This window comes from Primulina tabacum, chromosome 15 (assembly GCF_025594145.1).
Source record: "Primulina tabacum isolate GXHZ01 chromosome 15, ASM2559414v2, whole genome shotgun sequence".
In the NCBI taxonomy this organism is placed as follows: domain Eukaryota; kingdom Viridiplantae; phylum Streptophyta; class Magnoliopsida; order Lamiales; family Gesneriaceae; genus Primulina; species Primulina tabacum.
Genome location: NC_134564.1, coordinates 34,602,600 through 34,607,994, shown reverse-complemented (window position 1 = coordinate 34,607,994; position 5,395 = coordinate 34,602,600). Strand labels below are relative to the sequence as shown.

At 32.3% G+C, this 5,395-nt stretch overlaps 1 long non-coding RNA gene across 1 annotated transcript; it reads left to right on the top strand.

Moving 5' to 3' along the window:
• Positions 1-629: 629 nt before the first annotated feature.
• On the top strand, positions 630-2,928 carry LOC142526244 (uncharacterized). The gene is made up of 3 exons (XR_012815212.1): positions 630-884; positions 2,104-2,304; positions 2,554-2,928. It is a non-coding gene; the product is annotated as an uncharacterized LOC142526244 (long non-coding RNA).
• Positions 2,929-5,395: the final 2,467 nt, after the last annotated feature.

The following is a 5,395-nucleotide window of genomic DNA, read 5'->3' as shown; positions in this document are numbered from 1 at the left end:
TCTTTCACCCGATGATTATGTTCCGCAGAATTCGAGTGATGGGCTCCACGCACACTAATTCCATAGAGAGTTGCAGTAATTCAACGTGTTGCAAAACACATTGAAAAAACACGAATACAAAGTTTGACGAGTGTCGTTTATATGTCAACTCGTTGGATTCGATTATATCTTGTCGATATTGTCAATCGAATCAGATTTCAAATGAATTTAAAGTCCTTTTCCGATTTAAGATATTTTTGACAAGTTTATTTGCCAGGAGTTCCATCTCTAATCTTTCTTCCTCAAAATTATAATTTTTTTTGGTTAAAATGGTTAAAGATTGCACTTTTTATTTTTTATTGTGCGTATAAAATTTGCCAACCCCCTTGAAAATGTGGCGAATTTATTTCATTTAGGAGCAGACATTTCAACACCAAACGTACAAAACATTAAAAAAAAAAGAAGGAATCTTTTTTAAAAACAAGCAGAAACAAATTTTTAAAACTTGGTTTGACTTGGCTCCGGCCTAAATTTGATTCAAAAGGGAGAAGAACTCGAACCTTAATTCCTAACTAGGATGCAAATAGTACTGAAATAAGGAAGTTATTATAAAAAAAATAAAAAATAAAATAGGGAAGTGGGGGAATAAATTCCCTACAAATGATTGGGCAACGCAGGTACATCTCTCTTTCACTATCCCTGGCATAGATGCACACAACCCCAACCTTTATATATGTATGCGCATCACACGCATATTATAAAAGCGAACCTTTTGATTCGACCTTTTTCTCGCTTTCTTCTCGAGAACTCTACGTCTTCTGCCCAGGCCAAAAGCCACTGCAACTGACACAGGCGAGTTCCAGTGCTTTAATGGTGGTCTGACGTCAGCATTTCTCCAATTTCAGGTAAGTTTTTATGCCTATTTTTTTTAGATCATTTGGTGCCTCCGAAAATAGAGCATGGTACGCTTGAAATTGTCCGATTTGGTGGTTTGATGAATGATTTTTCCGTGTTAAACTGTTGAATTGTTGTTTCCACGGAGTTTCGATCAGATTACTTCTTGCTAGAGTTTGGAATTGCCTGAGAATATTGTTGCTGTTGCGGAGTTGTGGTGTTTCTGTTTGTAGATTTTCCTTTGAACTTCAAGTAAGGATAAGAAGTTCTAGGTCCAGGAATGTCGGAGTATAACTGACTTCTAATAATCAATTTCACTCGTAAGTAGTAAAATGAACGATCAGAGGAGATGCATTATAATCTCTCTTGAATTTAGACTAGTCTGCGGATTAAATGAATGGTTCCAAACGGAGTGACAGATATTTGGCATCGACTGATTATAATCTGTTTGTATATTTTCCTTTGGTTTAACTTGATTTGAAGGGGAGTGAAAGATATTTAGCATCGACTGATTATTTTGAGTTTTTTTACCATGTAGATAAAAGGGTTATAATATGGCTTGATTTCCTTCTGCAATAGGTAGGAAAACTTAAATGGTCATCAGTTTTTTGCAGGCTAGGGATCGACGAGTATCACGTCTTGTAACAATCTGCTTAAGTCTGAATTAGAAAACATCAACTGTGCCTAGATATTAAGGTTTTTATCATCTGGCTTTAGGTGAAATTTCTTTGTTGTCACAATATTTTGATAGAATTGCTTATCGTTCAATTGAATTTGGAGCTTCTGGGGGGATTTTGTTTGAAGTGATTATGCTCTTTTGTGAAAAGATGTGGAGCTATGTATCCTGTACTAAATGCAATGAACTCCATTTAAAGCTGAGATGGTGTATGCCACCACTCATGTAATGTGTGACCTGGACATTAAGGCGGCAAAGAAAAAGACATGAAACAGGATACTTGAATTTATTAGAGAATAGTTAAATACTTACAGTAAAGTATTCTCAAGGATTGCCCGATCATAAAGGAATTTAAGAAAACTTTGGTCCCATAAGGTAAATATAAGAATGAGCACATGCAAGCTTGGGGATGTCTGCAGAGTGTCGATTGGAATGGCTCTGTTCTCTTGAGTTTTTACAACCAAATGATGAAAATAGAATATGTTTTGCCTGTGCGGAATCTTTATTATTGGATCAGTGCAATCTGCAATCCCGTTAAAGACTTAATTTCACAGATCTATAAAACAACAGCATCAAACTTTTGAAACCAAAGTAGCACGGATTCGTGAAGAATATAGTAGCCGTTCTGGACAGCCCAATTTCAATCGGAAACAATCATATGATTTCTTGCCCGCCACAGATGTATTGTGGCAGTAGCGTTACTTCGACAAAAATGAAAGTAATGAAAAGGTCGAAACACTTTCCTGAATTTCAAGGTACTCTATCTCCTCAAATATCATCTCTAACAGTTTATTTGGGATTAATTAATTCATGATGAATCATATCCGCAAAACATAAGACCACACATCTAGATATTTTCTCAAGTTCCAATTTTGGTGTTAGGATCATTTCCATGAATAAGGCACTCCCGTTTGCTTGTTTTGTACCTGTAACATTCGTTTTATTAGTATTCAAGTAATCTAGTGCAAGAATCAAATATTTCTCCACTTAACTATGCTTGGCAGGAAAAAGAACAAAAGGTACACGAGGGTCTTTTCTGTCCCCAATAATATATCCTTTTCAAAGTAGCCTGTAGATAAACCAACCTTAGATAAGATTTTTCCTCTTCATTTTCTAGATTCTAAAGCTGCATCATAATGCAAAAGTAGGTAGGTCGCTAGGATAATGAATTAATGATACTTTGACATCTGATAAAAGGGTCTGGATTTTGTTTGGTTGTATTCCACGGAGTATTTACATTTCTTAAATAAAATCAAAGAAAAATATATTTTTGCTTCTATATGTTTAATTTTTTACGATTTTGATTCTTTGTGTTGTCAAATATCGGTCTTAGTCTGTTACTTTTTTTTTTTTTTTTTTGCAATTTTAGTCGTTTTTTCGAGTGACAACAATATAGTGCATACATGACATTGATGTGTTCAATGTTATATTAGTACTCACAACGAAAAATGACTAAAATTGTAAAATCAAGAAAAATACATGGTACTGAAATTTGAAACACAATAGAAAATTGTAGTTTTCCCTAAAATCAAATACTATTCTTTTGAAAAAAATATATGTTTATTTCATATCTTCTAACAATTAATTTTTTAAATTTTTTTTACAAAATTATATCATTAGTATTATACTTCTTAAAATGTAGCGTACGTATCATATCTTCTAACAACTAATTTTTTAAAAATTATTTTTACAAAATTATATCATTAATAATATACTTCAATATTATACGTACGCTACATTTTAAAATTTTAAAATATCTACAAATCAATAGAAATAAATAACCCAACAAAATTCTAGATAATATTATATTATATTTAATATTTTTTCCTTCAGAAAATAATAAAAATAATATTAAATATATCACATTATTCAATGTAGTATCAAAAATTATATTTTTTTTAAAAAAAACTCTAAATGCCAAAAGTAAAACCAGACACTTCCTTGATGTTATAATTAAAATGCAGCACTCGCCACTCGGTTCACCATTTCGAATTCTGTAAATTTGAAATCTCCACACAATTTTAATTTGTTATGCCAAGGATTCAATATCCTTATACCATTTAGCATTTGAATCCATTTTTACAAAAAATTTAGTTGAAAAATAATTATGTATCATTGTATTTCAATTTATCATCTTATCCCAAAACGAGACGGACGGACACATAACCACTCATAAAATTTGAAGTATGCCATAAGCCTTAATTTGTTGAGCCTAAGTCATGAGTTAGAATCTTTTGATCCCTTTATGTGACGGGCTGTGACTTTGTTTCGACCAAAGATTGCCTGGATACCTTGCACTGCGGCCATAGTCAGGTTTATTATATCCGCGTAACTTTTCTAAAATCATTACATGTTATTTCCCGTTTCACCATCCTTCCTGTGGTTTATGTTTGTTTTTGTTTTTCAAAACCCTGCCCCCTAGTATATTCCCTATATCGCATTCATGTTAGCAATTTAAATCTTCAAATACACATACTCGTCAGTTATTTTTAAATTCCATTTTCTTCGTAGAAACTTTGACAGTATTGCAAAACTATGTTTTTGAATGGGTGTCGGGACACCTAATGGAAGTCGGATTGCAGGTACTTACGAAAAATTGTTGCGTGGCATGCTTATAGAGTATATGTATACTTAGAATCTTGCATCCCTCGATACCAGATGCATAATTATAGATCAAGGTATAGCGCCAGGCACAAAAAAATGAACCAAAAAAAGGAGGAATGATATAACTGCGAGCGACAAAGTTAGTGGTTTATTAGAAAAATAAAGAAATTAAAAAATAGGATAGTTCTTTGAGAAGAAGGAAAGGCTGGTTTGGTTTTAGTTCTCAAGGATTTATCTTCTTCAACTTTTTCCGACTATCTATACATAGAAATCTCTCTTTCAACGAAAGTTTTAGAATTTTTTAAAATTATGTGACAGCTTGTGAAAGTATTTTAGATTTTTAAATAAAAGATTTCACAAGTTACACTCTTCCAGATTGCATGTAACTACGTCCTTGAAACATGATCATTCGGGGATATAATTTATTTGTAATGATAACTGTAGTTCACTTTTTATTCGTAGCAAGCTGTCATTGTCCGTGTATAAATATAAGGATCAATTTTCATCCACAAATCAAAAGCTGAAAGATTTCCCACTGATATTTCCATTTACTAAATGCGGTATGGAAATTTCAAAATATTATATTCTAAATATGTATATTTCTCTTCGTCTTAAACTTTTTAGTTATTGCGATAGTTTATCTCACAAAGACACAGCTATGAGCTATGGCCAATTTTTTTTTGAAGACAGCTAGGGCACATCAGTTATTGTGAAGGTAGAGTATTATGTTTTGTGATTATTTTATTTGATGGGAGGAGCGACTTTCCCGTGATTGTTCGGTAGCTACTAAAAAATTTAGTTGTTCATTAATTGTTTTTTTTTTTTGCCACAGTAAACCAAATTAGCATAATTTTCTTTTATCTTCCCAAGAAATCATCTCCATCTTAAAAAAAAAAAGAAAAAGAAAATCGCAACAATACCAAATTTAGTATAAAATTTGGATGTTTGACCTAATAATTCACGTGAATTCGTGGTGTGTTAAGTAGATGATGAGATTATTTATATGAATAGTATATACCAAGATGCACTTACTTCAGTTACTTGAATTCCTTTATGTACCTTAATTTCTAGCATCTACGAAGTGCATTTTGCTTCAGTTACTTGAATTCCTTTATGTACCTTAATTTCCTGACCATTTATTGTTTCCAAATCAGTCAGTTTCTTAAAACGACATTTCACGTACAATTGATCTCATAAGTCATATCTATTAATTTCTGGAAGAAGAGAAAAAGACAAAACTTA